Source organism: Diabrotica undecimpunctata, chromosome 5, assembly GCF_040954645.1.
Source record: "Diabrotica undecimpunctata isolate CICGRU chromosome 5, icDiaUnde3, whole genome shotgun sequence".
NCBI lineage: Eukaryota > Metazoa > Arthropoda > Insecta > Coleoptera > Chrysomelidae > Diabrotica > Diabrotica undecimpunctata.
In genome coordinates, this window is record NC_092807.1 from 105,691,356 (window position 1) to 105,708,456 (window position 17,101).

The window sequence follows — 17,101 nt, forward strand, 5'->3', positions numbered from 1 at the left end:
CAAACACAGTGGTAAAATTGAAGGAATACCGACGGAGGTGGGAATAAAAGAATTAACAAATTTTAATCTAATGTCTAACTTTACTACTATTGTTAAAATAAGATCCGGTCAAAGTCCTTTCGTAAAGTTCTTACCTCATTTGGTATTTATATAGCAAATTCCTCTAGTCTACAGCGAAAAACACAAACACACCAGCACTATTTACAGTTTGCTTCAAACTATATTTGTTTGGAGTCGGTACTCTAAAATTAAAAAATACGTTCACACTCGGTGGTGAATAAATTCGTACTCATAACTCACTGCTTATCTTATGCGAGTTTCGGAAACAACTACCCGGTAGGATTAATACGAGAAGAAATATTTGACTACCAGGGGCGTAGCAACCACAGAGTATAGAAAAGCAGCAGTATACCAATATGTAGATGAAAATGGAGAAACAATACAAAAAAGAATTATTTCAAGATAAGCGACTTATGCAACATGGTATATCAAAAGCTTGTTAAGGACCAAGAATCGTAATAGAGAAATGACAAATGCTATAAAACGAACAAAAACAGAAAAAGCCATAGGTAAAGATGAAATACACGTAGAAGATATAAAACTTCTTCCAGCGAGTAAAATATCAATCTTGACTAATCTTTTCAACGGTATATACAATGATGGCATTATTCCTAACGACTATCTGGAGTCCACTTTTATTCCTACGCCGAAGAAAGATAAAGAATTTAAAGATCATAGAACGAGTCATGTACTGAAAGTAGTTCTGATAAATCATGACATAATTCCTAAAAAAATAGAAGAAGAGATAAGTAGTAGGTAGTGTAGATTTAGAAATGGATTGGAGACGAGGAAGGCATCAGTCTTCAGGTAGTACGATAGCGAGTATATACTCATCTATGATCCTGATACGTCCATGCCTACGCGAATCTTGGTTTATCTCCTAATGCCATACAGGGTAAACCATTGTCCTACCTTAAGTCCATATCCAAACCTATCATTTCCCTACAGTATCCTGGATGGATTTACTGATAACGACTCTATATTGAGTATGGAAATGATTTTGATTAATTTATTTATTTATCGTATGGCATACAATAAGAACACATATTTAAAAATCAATATAAAACATTACATGGAGTATTACAAACGAACATCTAATGCATTAATATAGTCTAAAACATTTTTGGTCCCATTCAGGAACTCGTCAAAAACTCCAGGGAACCGCCTTCGGGGGCATTCTTCAACAATGTGACGGACGGTCTGTCGTTGCGCACCACAGTCACACTCCGGAGTAAGGGCTTTTCCCCATTTATGTAAGCTGTCAGCACATCTACCGCTTCTTGTTCTTATTCTGTTTAGCGTTGTCCATGTACTCCGGATCAGTTCAAAGCCTGGCGGTTTCTGTTCGATACAGGCCATTTGCTGTGCTTCCTGTGGTGAGTAGCGCTCCCATTGTCTTCTCCAAGCGTTGGTGAGGTCGAAATGTTCCTGATGTAAGGAGGTGGCCCTTAACATGACAGGATATCTGGAGCGCAGTCTGTTCATTTCGATATCACGCCTATCATGGTGGATGGGTAGTTGATGGTTAGACTGGATTTTTCGATATTCTCTGAGAAGGGAGTGACTTCTTCGTAGTTTCGGCGGTGGAATGTGACTCAGGATGGGAAGCCAATAGTTGGGTGTTGGTCTAATTGTACCTGAAATCATTCGCATTGTCTGGTTTAATTGGGTGTCAATAATCTTCGTGTGTTTGCTATTGAGCCATACTGGGGAAGCATATTCAGCTGTCGAGTATACAAGTCCGATAGCAGATGATCTGAGTACGGAGGCTGAGGTCCCCCATGTGGTACCACATAGCTTTTGGATTATATTATTTCGCGTTTTCAGTTTTGCTGCCGTTCTTTGTAGGTGTTCTTTAAAACTTAAAGTTCTGTCAAGAGTCACTCCAAGATATTTTGGTGTTGAGTTATGAGTTAGTAGTCTGTCTTCAAAGTGAACGGACAGTTTTTTGTTGGCTTGGGCATTATTTAGATGGAAACAGCACACTTCGGTTTTCGTCGCATTAGGCCGTAGCCTCCATTTGCGAAAGTATTCTCCCATAATGGCAAGGTCATCCGTTAGTATTGTTTCTGTAACTGCCATGTTATTATGTCTTGCTGCAATGGCCCAGTCGTCAGCGTAGCCAAATTTCTGCGAATTTGTCCTAGGTGGGTCCGCGATGTATAAATTAAACAGTAAGGATGCCAAAACAGATCCCTGTGGCAGTCCATTGCTGAGCTTCATTTGGACACTTTTTGAGTTGCCCATTGTGACTTGGAAAGGTATGTCGGTGAGCATGCTATCAATGAGTCTAGTTATCTTTTGACACGGGATGGCACGGATTAGTTTGCAGATTAGTCCTTGTCTCCAGACGGTGTCGTATGCAGCTGATAGGTCAATGAAAGCAACGGATGTTTTTTGCTTTCTTTAAAAACCTGCTTCAATATGTGTTGTTGGGGATAGGATCTGATCTGTGGAGCTGCGGTTAGGTCTGAACCCTGCTTGCTAAATAGGTATCAATTCAAATATGTTATTACTAATTCTGTTGTAGATTAATCGTTCCAACAGTTTATAGACACAGCTCAGCAGTCCAACTGGTCGGTAGTTTTAAGGCTGATCATTTGCCTTTCCCGGTTTTAATATGGCTATAATGGAGGCCCTTTTTAGTGAGTGGGGGATTTCCCCTGATTTTATCATATCTGTATAGAAATCAACCAGCCATTTCCTAGCATATTTGCCACAGTGGAGTAAAAATTCTGGATGAATTTTATCGAAGCCGGGTGCCTTTCCAGACTTAACTTCTGATATTGCCGAGTTAATTTCTTCTGGTTTTCTAAACCTTTATTTTTTTAGAAAACCTGGTTTTCCTGTTCATTAATCAAAATTTCTAATTTTGATTAATGAACAGGAACTATGGTCCTTCTCAGAATAGGGGGTTGAATCGCCGGTGCTGCCCAATACTCGGAAAAAATCACAATGCAAAAAATAATCCAACACTGCCTCAAAATTTGGTCGGAAACAAGGATATACGATTCAGGTGAAGAAAAAAGACAAAAAAAAAGCGTCAATGGGGGGAAAATTATAGGGAAATATACATATATATTTAGTGGGGTTCGCAAACATGAAAGAGCAACAAAAGGAGTATTAATATTAATAAAAAATTAATAAAGAAAACACATACATGATTACCAGAAACTAAATGAACGAATAATGAAAATTATGAAGGACATATTTGGACAACCAACAATAATTGTTGGAGTATATGCAATGAATGACAATGCGACCGTAAGGGAAAATGAAGATTTTTTCAAGGCACTAGAAGATATATTAGACAAGACAAAGAAAAAAAAAGATAAGATATAAGAAAAAGATAACCAACACAAGATTCCAGCATAAAAACATACATATGTAGATACATATGGGAGTAACCTACTAGAAAACAAAGATCAATTATTGATTTAATAATAGTAAGAAAAGCCAGTAAAACAATAATACAAGATAAAAGAGTATCTAGACAATCAGAATATATGCAAGTAATCACCGATTAGTACCTACTAATATTGTTCTGAAGCTATTTTCTTGTGGCATTTTAAATTAATTTATATTTAAATGGGAATAAGCCACAATTAAAGGTTAAAATACGTTTATTGACGTTTCAATTTCCACTTCGGAAATCGTTCTCAAAATACAAACATTAGTAAATTAAACAAAAAACAAAATTTGTTTAATTTACTAATGTTTGTATTTTGAGAACGATTTCCGAAGTGGAAATTGAAACGTCAATAAACGTATTTTAACCTTTAATTGTGGCTTATTCCCATTTAAATATAAACCGATTAGTACTAGATAATCATATACACGGGAAGTCGACAAATATTCAGAGAGATATAAAGTAGAACTTCTATAACAATAGTTTAGTATTCGAAAACTACATCAAAACAGGACCTAGAAAATGTTACAGATGAACGAAGAATTAACGGAATGGATGGATGGAAGAACAAATGTTTCAAGAAATACAGTGACACCTCTAAGAGACAGAAAAGGAAAAAAGATAAGTTTCATAAATGGCTAAACGACAGAACCCCAGAAACAGGAAATGAATATGTTACCCTCAGACACAAGTGAAGCAAAGAATAAGGCTCGAGAAGACCGAATATTACGAAAGAATGTAGAGACATAGACAACACGATAGGGTATAACAGATCAACGGAAGCATGGAAAAAAATAAAAATAATAAACGAATTAAGAATAGCATGCAGATAATTGTGGACAAAGCATCACACAAAATTATTGCAGGAGAATAGACCGAAGTATATCTCACAAGATCTTGTGGCAATAATAACGAAGGAAGCCAAAATTACAGAGGAAGATATAACTAAAGCACTAAAGAAAGCCGAAAACCAACAAAGCATCAGAACCAGGGAAATGAAAATGGAACTGCTGAAATAACAGCTATTCTGGATTTAACACTGTTGAATATGGGGTTCCTCAAGGTTCGATATTAGGACCCACTTTGTTTCTTATTTATCTGAACGATTTATTTCACTATACTTTTCCCATAAAATGTGTTTGCTTCGCAGATGATAAAACTCTCATTAACACTGATATTATTCAGCATAATTTAAAAATTAAAATAAATAGTGATACAGAGAAAGCAAAAAACTGGTTTTTACATAACGGGATGAAGCTAAATGAAGAGAAAAATCAGAATTTGATTTTTAGTTCCGATTGGAAATATAACTCAAGAAATGGTGTTAAACTATTACGAATCTTTCTAGATGGTAATTTGGATTGGAGCCCTCATACAGATTACTTAATTTCTAGACTTGCTACAAGTATATTTTTAATACGCAACTTAGTTTATATGATTCCTAAAAGTACCTTTAGAATGTGCTACTTTGTACTATTCCATAGCCATCTACAGTACGGAATAACTATTTGCGGTCATTCTTGTCACGCAGATCGAATTTTTAAACTACAAAAAAGAGTAGTGAGGATACTTACAAGAGCAGAGTATATTAAACCTTTATTTCTGGATTTAGGTATTATGCCACTATCCTCACTCTATATATATGAGACGCTGATTGAAATTCATGCCAACAAAGGTAAGTTTAACATAAACTCGAACTGGCATGATCACGATACAAGATCTAGAGATGCTATTAGAGCACAACGTTTTAGGTTGACAAAGAGCATAAAAAATTCGACTGATGTTGGTTTGTATAACTTTTTGCCAGATGAAGTAAAAAGTTTTCACTTATTATCGTTTAAATTATCGCTTTTTGAAATATTGTTTCTATTCAAAAACGGAGTACCTAAGTACAGATTTTACAGAATAGTACTAGTTTGGTCAGGGTATTTGCCTATTATGACGATATTTCATGTTTTTATATTTTTATTTAGTGTGTTTGTAGTTTCTTAAATTGTTAATATTAATTATCTGTTTGTAATGTTTAAATTAAGGAAAAAAGTCAAAACAGCTAAGAAAATCTATTGGATGAAACAATGTAAAGAGATAGAAGAACTAGAAACAAAATATGATATGAGAGATATGCACAAAAAAAATAAGAGAAGTGACTGGAATGGATCGAAATAGACAGCAAGGACACATAAAAGACAAAAAAGGAGTACATACTACTAATAAATTTACGGAGAAATTAAGACGATGGGAGGAGTACGTTAGAGAACTTTTCCAAGATGAAAGAGGTGAAATGCAGAAAATACAAGAATTAAATCCTTTAGAGAGACAGAAGATCACGATAGATGAAATAAATATGCTATTAAAAACTCTAAAGACAATAAGGCAGCTGGATTAAATGAAATACCGGAAGAACTGTTAAAACTGGTGGAAGAGGATAACTTGGAAGTATTGGCAGATTTATTCAACACGGTGTACGATACGGTAATAATACCACAAGAGTGGCTGAAGTCAGCATAGAGGAGGATATTAGCGAGATGGGTACTCGAGAAAGACTATTTGCCATAAACACATTGATTCAGCGATGTTGGGATGTAAACGTTGATCTACACTTGTGCTTTGTTGACTACGAAAAAGCTTTCGATAAAGTAAGACATGAAAAACTAATATCAATACTTATGAACAAGCGCATTGACAGTAAAATCATAAATATAGTGCAAACATTATATTGGAACCAAAGTGTCATAGTTCAAATTAATGGGCAACACTAGAAGAAATGAAGATCTGTAGAGGAGTTAGACAGGGATGTGTTTTATCGCCACTTTTGTTTAACTTATATTCTGAAGAAATTTTCCAAAACATGCTCAATAATGTCAAAGCGGGAGTTACCGTTAATGGAAAATTAATTAACACCTTACGATATGCAGACGACAGTGTGATCATAGCAACGAGTATAGAAGATCTACAACATCTTATCGAAAGCTTGAGTATGAATAGTGTTGAGATGGGAATTACTATAAACGCTTAAAAAAACTAAGTACATGCTAATTACAAAAAGACCACAAGATATACATCACCTATTGACAATCAATGGTAGCGTGATAGAACAAGTAGAAAAATATCAGTACTTGGAAACTTTAATAAATGAAACCAATGATCATACTGCAGAAATTAACAGGCGAATAGAGATTGCCAGATCAGCATTTATACGAATGAAGCCACTCTTAACGTGCAAAAATCTAAATTTGGAGATCAGACTACGCATCATTCGCTGTTATATATTTTTAATATTATTATACGGAGCTGAGACTTGGACATTAAAAAAATGCAATTTAAAAAGATCGAGGCTTTCGAACTCTGGTTATACCGTAGAGTATTAAAAATATCATGGACTGATAGAATTACAAATAAATAAGTACTGGAGAGGGTTGGTAATGAAACATAACTAATCACCACTATACAAACCAGAAAACTGAAATACCTAGGCCACGTGATGAGGGCACTAAAATATAAAATTATGAGACTCATAATAGAGGGAAAGAGTAACGGAAGAAGATCTGTTGGCCGAAGGCAGAACTCATGGTTGAAGAATCTACGTGATTGTTATCAATGCAGATCGATTGATTTGTTTAGAGCAGCAAGTTCAAAAATGAAAATAGCCATTACGATTGCCAATCTCCGTAGGGAGACGGCACTATAAGAAGAATGTTTATATTCGCAACAATTTTATATGTATGTATATAAAAATTGTCACAATTCCTTTGACTTGTCAAAAACAAAACTATTTTTATACATTGACTAAATAAATTCTATTCTATTCTATTCTATTATTACATTTACTATTTTTCGCAGATGACCAAGTTATCTTTACACAAGACAGGGAGGACATGGAATATATAATAAGAAAATTAAATAAAGAATATGAGGTATGCGGAGTCAAGATAAATATGTGTAAGACCAAATAATTATGTATTGGATCTGAGGTTGCAGATATGAACTTAAGCTTAGAAGAAGAGACTATTAAGAGTTGTAAGACTTTTCAGTATTTAGGGTAAATAAAAAGCTGAGATAATACTTATATGAAAGATATAGAAATGAAAATATCACGAGGAAAACAATCCCCTAACACACTCCACGAAGTGATATGGAACAACACTCAAACCAAAGAAAACAAAAAAGGACCTTTCAGAGCATAATGCTGAATATTACCCTATATGGAGCGGAATTATGGCCAATGATAAGAACAATAAGAAATAAAATAAGCACAAATCTTGAATATATCTTAAAACATATATCTTGAAAATATGGAAGTATAATGCTCAAGCAAGTCAAAAAGAAAGATGCCTTTTTTGTCTCTGCTTATATTTAGCCTGTACTCGAAAAAATTTTTGACCAGTCACCACGGAACAAGCCATTTGAAATAAAATATTGCTGTTGCTAATACTTTTCATTATTTTTTTTTTTCAAATAAAAACAAGAAAAAAAAAATAACAAAATTTATAATAAATGTTTTTTTATTGTCATTTAGTATTAGTAGTATTAACTAACAAAAATCTTCATTCTACAATTTGCAGATAATCCCAACATGCATTTGAAAAAAATACCAACATTTCTACTTACAATAAAATAAAAAAATAAAGTAAAAAACGATAATTTTCAAAAATAAAGAAGTGTAAATGAAAATACTCACGTGACAAAATAAAAACAAACACACGCGTTCCCGTGTGTGATTCACCGACTCCCGTGAGATCGCTGCGGCCGGTCACGAGAGCTGAAGTGCAAAATCGAGAGTGGTGTGCGGAATCTACCTTTAGCCTAGTCGTGTGCTTCGCGCGCTCTCACCACAGGTTCAAAGGACCTACTGAACCAGTGAACTTGACTCATTCCATGTTGGCATGTGCCGACAGACGCTTCTCGTTTGTCTAATCGATCGTCCATATAATACAGTTAAATCAGGGCATTATTATACCGAAGAATCGTGTATTATTTAAAACTGGGGCTGCACACGTGTTATCAAAAAAAATATGGGGTTGGGTTTTAGTGACATAAATAAAGGATTGGTCAGTTTGTGCATAAAACGAAATAGTAAATCTTTATACACTGCTCTACACAATCTTTTTATTAACCCCACTTTTACAGTCAACCTACACAATCTCAAGCTAAATATTTAGATAAATAATAGACAATAAGTAATAGGACTGACAAAATTAAAAAATTATGACATGCAGGGAGACATCAAGTGATGCATCCCTTTTTTAAACCTAGTCTTCTATCTCTGACACCTATTTATGTTAGTCCGGCGTCTTGATGGATTGCTTCATTGGTTATGAACCATGGAACTCCTAGTATTGTTCTTAATATTTTGGATTAAAATCTTTGTATTATTTCAATATTACAATGTGCGGCGGTTCCCCATAATTCTAGTCCATAAGTCCAAATTGGTTTCGGGATAGATTTGATTTCTTAGTACTTTGCTTTATACCAGATACAGCATTTGTTGACGATCTAACAATACAAAAATCTTGTTGTTCATCTGCTAAGCTTATACTTTAATTTATTCGTTTTTGCAGTAATTTAGTTGAAAGCTTCGGGGCTTCATATTTAACCAAGTATGTTCCCAGTGATCCATTAAAACACTTTATAAAGTAACAAATGGGTCCTATTAAAGCACTGAAGAATAATAATGCCACAGGTATTGACATTATACTAGCTGAAATTTTCAAAATTGGAGGACTCACACTAATAGATTTCATAAAAAAATAACGAACGTTACTACCTCATTAATAACAAATTATGCAATAACACAAGATGGCGCTGGGCAGGTCACCTTATAATTATAATCAGGTCACCTTATAATAACAGAACGCCTACTTGAATGTTTAGTGGAACTACGGTAGGACGTCGGCCAGTAGCGAGACCAAGTAAGAGGTGGATATACAAAATGAGAACCGATGTTAAAGGTATATTGGGGGTGGACAACTTGAGGAGAGCAGCCAAGGAAAGAGATGCTTAGAGGGGGATGCTGAGGGAAGTCAGGGACCGCCTTGGGCTGTAGCGCCATAGGAGAGAGAGATAATTTCGAGTGATAGTTTTTTATTCTTCTTACACAACATCACGTGTTTCGTGTCTTATTGTCTTGTAATTATCGTATGCTTTTTATGTCTTGGTTGACATGTATGTTAAGTGTTTGTGTTGCAATCTTCTTCTCATGGCGCCGTCTCCTTTCGAAGGTTGGCGATCCAAATGGCAATTGTAGTTTTAGAAACTGCTGCGCGAAAGATTTCTGCGGACGAGCGGTCGAACCATCTCCTTAGGTCTTTCAGCCACGAGTTCTGGCGTCTTCCTACTGATCTTTTGCCCTGTGCTTTTCCTTCCAGTATCATCATCATCATCATCATCCAGCCCCATTTTCACATCCATTGTTGGATATAGGCCTCCTCCAAACGTCTCCAGTTCTCTCTATCTCTAGCTGTTGCAATGCAGTTTGTTTCTATTTTCATTAGGTCGTCGGTCCATCGGGTGGGTGGTCTGCCTCGACTTCGTTTGTCGGCTCTTGGTCTCCACTTCAATAATCTCTTCGTCCATCTTCCGTCTTCAATTCTAGTAACATGTCCAGCCCACCTCCACTTTTGTTTATTGATTCGCAGTATAATATCGTCTACGCCAGTTCGTCGGCGTATCTCCTCATTTCTCACGCGATCTTTCAAGCTCAGGCCCAGCATTGATCTCTCCATTCGCCTTTGTGTTACCCTCAGTTTTTCGGCAGTAGCTTTCGTTAAAGTTAGGGTCTCTGCTACGTAGGTCAAGACTGGTAAGATGCATTGATTAAATGCCTTCCTTTTTAGGTGAATTGGGGTATTTGTTTTAAAAATGTCTCTCATCCTTCCATATGCCGCCCATCCCAACGTGATTCGTCTATTTAGCTCGCAGGTTTGGTTGTCTCTGGTTATTCTAATTACATGACCCAAGTATGGGCGCTTCCAGTATAACTTGAAGTAATTCATATCTTTCGCCTCTCAACACATAACCAATTGTGTGCAATAGAAACAATTTATTGTTATCTATCTTTGTTTCCCTAAGAAGTTCTTTAACTTAGCCTAAGATACTTGATCTTATTTTTGCTCAGCCAAGCAATAGATATCACCAATGATGAAAATTGATTTGATTGGAAATGAAAAAATCCCTTGAAAACCATAGACTAATTTTCCCGCACTAACATTTTGTTACTCATATCAAACCCTCATTGATTTTTTTCTCGGAAAAGCGACGCTTCTGAGAATTTTATCGGCTTGGGTTCTTGAAACGGACCAAAGTCAGGTGGGATTATCCGTGAAAGTCCCGAGAACTGAGAAAAGTACAGCGTGCAGAAGAGAGTACAAGGCCAGCAAATGAGAAAAGATTAAACCGAGGGAGGATTTATAGAACGTTTTAATGTGGGGTCGTAATTCGTCCTAAGAAACTAATTTCGTTTTCGCGAAAGAAGGAGTTTGTTAAACATTAATTGTAATGTTGTTGTGCCTGTTTTCTAAAATGGTTGGATATATTTCAATTTAGTTAAAAACGGAGTTTTAGAGAGCAGTATATACAGAGTGGACCAAAAATATGGAAACGCAGAATTATCTTTTAAATGGCTGGTCCGAAATTGTACAAAACTGAAATACTAAGAAGACCGGAAAACGCCTAAACATGTTCCCCGTTTATCACAAATGCGCAAGATACTTTAGAGCTCCAGTTTACTTTCGTGTTCGCCTGAACTAAAAAAAATAGTACACAGAAAATTTAATGATTTAATAAATGCTTGAAGCCTTTGTTGTGGATTGTATTGATTTATAATAACATTTACCGAGAACACGTGAGTCATCGAAAAATATTTCTATCTATTGGACATTATTCGATGTGGAGTAGTAAATTAGGATAATGTTTTTTTTTTCTTATTTAAAGTTTGTTTTTCTCTTTTATAAACTAGGGATTGTCCTCATCCCGTATTATTTTAACTAGCTGATCAAGTATGCTTGTTATTCCCGATTATGTATTTGACTGGAGGATAATTAAGCAATTAAACAATTTTCTGCTTGATGATCTCTCCTAGTAAGATACTAAATTAGTTATTTTTATCATCGCTTTCTTGTAGCATAGCTTCGAAGATGACTTTGTAAGCCGAAAGCGCTTAGGGGGGAATTAAAATCTTCTACACACTTCAAACACCTTTTCCAACTTTTGATTTTTTAATTTTTTACTTCTCATTTATTAATGTTTATATTTTGTTAGTTATTTTTCAGGCAGTTTTTAATTTAAACCTCCTCCTCCTCAGTCCTAATCCCTTTTGGGATATTGTGACACCATCAGGCCTTTACAGTTTTTTCACGATTTCCTTCCATCCTCCGCTGTCCTGGGCTAGTTGTTAGGCTTTATGTAACCCTTGGTTAAACATCAATTATTTTTGTTTGATCTACCCAACGGCTTGGAGAATCTTCCCCTAGGTCTCTTTCGTTCAACTCTACCCTCGACTATCAGTTTTTCCATCGTACCTGTTCTTCTAGCAATGTGCCCAAAATACTGTAAATATCTCTGTTGTATTTTTTTAAGCAATCTATCCTTTACTTTAAGTTGTTCTAATATCGATATGTTAGTGCGATGATCAATCCAGGATATTCTTAACATGCGGCGGTATACCCAAATTTCAAAAGCGTCTAGTTTATTTTTATCCGCTTTCTTAAAGGTCCACGTTTCGGATGCATATGTGGCTATGGGAAAAATGAGTGCCCTTACCAGCCTTAGTTTCGTGTATTGTTATGCTAGAATTTTTCAAAATTGTTACCAGATTCATCATAGCTGTTCTAGCAATACTCAACCTTCTACGTATCTCTCTGTCACACCCTCCGTCATTTGTTATTAGCGACCCTTTCTTCTTCTTCTGGTTCCTATCCGTTTCGGATGTTGGAAATCATATTGGCAATCATGACCTTGCTCGCTGCGGCTCGAAACAGCTCCGTTGAGGTTTTCTTAAACAATGTTCTTAAATTCCGCAGCCATGATATTCTCCTTCTACCGGGTCCTCGCTTACCTTTGACTTTACCTTGCAATATAGACTGCAGCAGGGAGTAACGGTGCTGAATTCTCATAACGTGTCCCAGATATTGCAATTTTATGCGTTGGATCGTAAACACAATCTCTGGTTCCTTCTTCATTTTTTCTAGAACTTCCTTGTTCGTGGACAAGTTAGGGACCCCATGTATACGAAACTATTTACTACTTCAAAGCCCCAAATTTCTTTAATGTGTTGAAGATTATTCCCAGCTCTGTCTACTATCATGATCTTTGTCTTACTCCTATTTAGCTTTAGTCCATATGTTTTGCTTTTCTCCTCCAGATATCTCATTATGTCTTTCATTTCTTCTTGATTTGCCGTGATTATTAAAGTGTCATCAGCATATCTCAAGTTACTGATTTTTTGACCTCCTACTGATATTCCACCCTTCCATCCGTCTATAGTCGGTTCACAATTTGTTGATAGCTCACTACAAGTTTAACCCTAATTAGAAAACTAAAATACAGAGAGGATAGGTAATACGATATAATAGTAAAAACCAACCTAAAACTGACGGTTTAAGACGTTTTCGACTAACCCACCTTATATCTGAAGGAATACAATACCTTATAATCCTATTACGGGGGTATTTTGAATGGTTAGAGATGAACGACCAGTGTCGTAGAGTATATGATTGAAACATTTATTTGAACTAAATAAATATATTTTTTAAATTGTACTTATGTAAATTGTATTTTTTAATAAAACATTTATTTTATTCAAAAATAAAAAGTTTCTTGCCATTTGTAAAAGATACATTTATTTAATTAAGGAAAAAGGCGCCAAATGTCGCCTGGCAAAATTTCCAATGTGTTTTAAATGTATCCATTATTTTCGAATCCGGAGAAAACTAATAAATATTTTTGAAAAATTTAAACGCAGAATGAAAGATTACATTATTACTCAGGGCAGAAAGTCCCTGAAAACTTCTACAATGTTTATTTTAATATGTTATGTAACAGGGGTGAAAATAAAAGAGAAAATGTAGTATAATTTTTAATTGAAAATATTGCATGCAAAAGAAACTTTTTATTTACTCTACAAAATATTTCATTCTGCTTTTAAATTTTTCAAAAATGCTTTTTAGTTTTCTCAGGATTTGAAAAAAAATGGATACATTTAAAACACATTGAACATTTTGACAGGCGACATTTTGCGCCTTTCCCCTTTAATACCTTACGATTACAACTACTATTACTTACCTTATATAATTACGATTAGAAAACTATTCAAATTGAAAATAAATAGGATCAACTTCGAAATCCGAGTCGTCTTGAGGGTTAATAATTAGGTTAATAATCTCTACGGTCGCAACAATTATGTTATCAAGATCCCACATTTTTTGTTCTTCTTATTTACATGTCTTACTGCATCTTTCCAGTTTTGTTTTGTAATATGTTATAAAGACTCGTATAAAAATTCACGTACAACTTGTATTTTATATGACGTATTTTTTCTAGCCACATAACTTTTCATTTGTGCCCAAATGAGTTCAATTGGATTTATTTCGCAGTGGTAGGGTGGAAGTCTAAAGACTGTGATGTTTCGCCTTTCCGCCATTTTGTCAACTACGTATTTCTTGAACTTAGATTTGTGTTGCCGGGCAATTTTTAAAAGTTCTGCTTTTACCATTCCATCTTCGTAAGGCAGATACTTATTCCGCAGCCAGTCAAGAATATCCTGTTTCTTCCACGCATTCGTTAGAAGTCTTTCTACTAGTCGTGAATGATAAGGTGCACTATCTAATACTATAATTGAATTTGGTGGTATGTGTTCAATCATTTGCTCAAAATACTCTTCGATAACATCAGCTGTCATCTCCTCGTGATAGTCTTTTGTGCTTTTGGAATGAAATTCCAACAAACCATGCTTAACAAATCCTTTTTCACTGCCAATGTGAGAAATTATTAATCTACTGCCTTTACCAAAAGGTGGGGAGATACCAGTAGACCAACCTTCCATAAAGGCTTGCCTGGAGCTTAATATATTTTTATCTGACCAAATTTTTTTTAGAATATGACCTGAGTTTACCCACGTTTCATCCTGGTAGAAGATGGGCCTTTCTTCAGCCCGGAATTTTCGTATGAATCTTAGATAATTTCTTCTCCAACATCATCTTCTCCTCCTGGTCAATCAAAAGTGATTTTCGGTCTGATTTCTCCCACCGGAAATTTAATTCTTTTAAAACTTGCCACAATTTAGTTCGTCCGATATGAGGCAAATCCGGGTTGTCTCTAACTTCTTGTAAAATTTTGTTTAGGTTTGGTATTGCTTTTTTGAAAAAAATCCATGAATTTTCCTTCGAATACCATTTTTGGCAAATTCATCAATTTCAATAGGCTTTTTCCCTCTCTTTAAGTGTTCGTTTGTGCTTGGGTTAGCTATACCGTGTTTTTTTCTTTCTGATAGGAACCTATATAAAGTTGACTCTACTAACGCCAGTCATGTTGGCACAACTTTCGACTATGTTGCGAACAGTGTTTGAGGGATTCTGAGAAACCAGAGCATCGTGAACATTCAGGACAATAGTCTTCTCTCTTGGTGAATAGACAGACTTACTGACTGTACGCAACAGTACCGGTGTAAAACTTGATGATGAAGCCATCACAAACAATCCAACAAAACGAGCACGAGCGAAAGGTACGTATATGTTCGTAGGTATATGGAATAAAAAATTACTCACGCACTGCATATAATTCGCAAAAGAAATATTCGAGACGCTAATTACCGCCGTAGACGCGGAAACACCGACGAGCCGTAAATTACATGCGATCAAAAACGTACTAAACAAAAAAATTGTTTTCGTTCGTAATAACTTCACCCTTTCAAGTTAAGTTTCGAATATAATTATATTATTAAAAATCTGGGGAATTCCATCTTAATTATCTTGCAACCAATAGTAGCTTCGGATATGAATTCCAGGTTTTCTAGTAAAGTGATTAAACGCGAAGATTAGTATTGAAATATCCAAAGAGATAAGGTATTCTTATTTACAAAATTGTTAATGGTTAAATTCTTATTTTTATTAATATAATATAATAACCAACATTAGTCGTGAAAGTTTTAATTGTTCTTTTAAGTTTTCGTCCTATGCCCCTTTTACCTTCAATCTTACCTTCTAATATTACCTGGAGCTGCTCAAATTCCCTATGGCGCATTATGTGTCCTAGACATAAGCATAGGAGTATTGAATTCAAGAGTTTTTTCGATTAGTTGTCTGACATTAAGGATGTGTTCTCTTGTGCCTTTCCCTGGGACAAATCCCGCTTGTTCTTCTGATATCTGAGGCAATAGAAAAGCTTTTAGTGTTTCATGTTTTACATGAAGTAGAACCTTGCTTGCATGGGATATTAGGGTTACCGTTCTGTAGTTGTTGCAATCTAGCGGAGTTTCTTTTTTGAATATAGGGATGAAAGTGGATGCTATCCAGTCGTTGAGCCACTCTCCGGTTTCCCAAATCTTTTTGCAGATAATATGCATAACAGTTACTCCAATATCTCCAGTCTCTTTTAAAACTTCTGCGGTGATCTGATCTACGCCTGGAGACTTTCTATTTTTTAACTTTTTGATTGCATTTTCTACCTCTGACTTTAGAATGTTTGGTTCTCTCTCTGCAGTGAACTCGTCGTGATTTGCATGCTGGGGATCATCTGCATATAGACTTTGACAATATTTTCTCCATACCTTCGCAATCATTTTATAGTCATTTATAATATGTTGGTTTTGATCCATTATTGTTTGTGTGATTGCCTTAAATTTCCTGGGTAGATATCGGACTTTGTTATATAGCTCATGAGATTCATACCGGTTTGCATGTCTCTCTAGTTCTACGCATTCTTCATTGGTATGTTTATTAATGTTAATTTAAACCTGCTTAGAGTAAATATATGATGACTATAAACGAATTGATCGAGAGTAGTGAATCGATGTCAAGAACCGCCATTATATGACGCAACCCGTGACGACGCCATCTTGCGGTGTTAGTTCCGTGACGCTCGACTCAACATTTTACTATAGAGAAAAAAGTAATACACCGCCAGCATAGAAGCTTCGTTTCAAACATTGGTAAATGGATATTTTCCGTTTCCCCTCCCCCTAATAGGGGAGTTTTAGAGGGAAGCTCGTGGTTATAGTTGTGGCAACTCTTTTGCATCTTTTTTGGTTCTCAAAAAAGAAATTCTCAGCAAAATTCAGCTTGTTCGTCTCGTTTTTAGAAATCAAATCTTTGACGACTGGACTAAATCTATGATTTCATGATAACTATTTGCGTTACCTAAATAAAGTAACACAGAAACACAGAATATCATTAAAAATTTACAGTTACAAATTATTTTAATAATATAAACTGCGAACTTTCAACCTTGAACCTCAGAAACATTATGTCATTCTAATTTTTACAATTTTCATATTATATTCAGAAATTACGTAAACTTTTAATCTATTTTATTATTAACACGACTAGCTGAATTTTTTAACCTTTAATCAACTTTATGTTCGGACAGTGAATCACATTCTAACTGTAGTCATTCGATATTGATTGTCTCCGAATGAACTAC

General features: G+C 35.3%; 1 protein-coding gene across 7 annotated transcripts in view; it reads right to left on the minus strand.

Annotated features, from left to right (window-relative positions):
* enc (R3H domain containing protein encore) overlaps window positions 1-17,101 on the minus strand; it is a 144,818-nt gene that overhangs the window by 53,546 nt on the left and 74,171 nt on the right. The window contains exon 1 of one of the 7 annotated variants that reach the window (XM_072532471.1): window positions 8,148-8,295. The exons of the other annotated variants lie outside the window; for them this stretch is intronic. The gene's annotated coding sequence lies outside the window, so the exon portion shown is untranslated. Of the gene's footprint in view, window positions 1-8,147; window positions 8,296-17,101 lie in introns of those variants that run through there. 7 annotated transcript variants of the gene reach the window in all.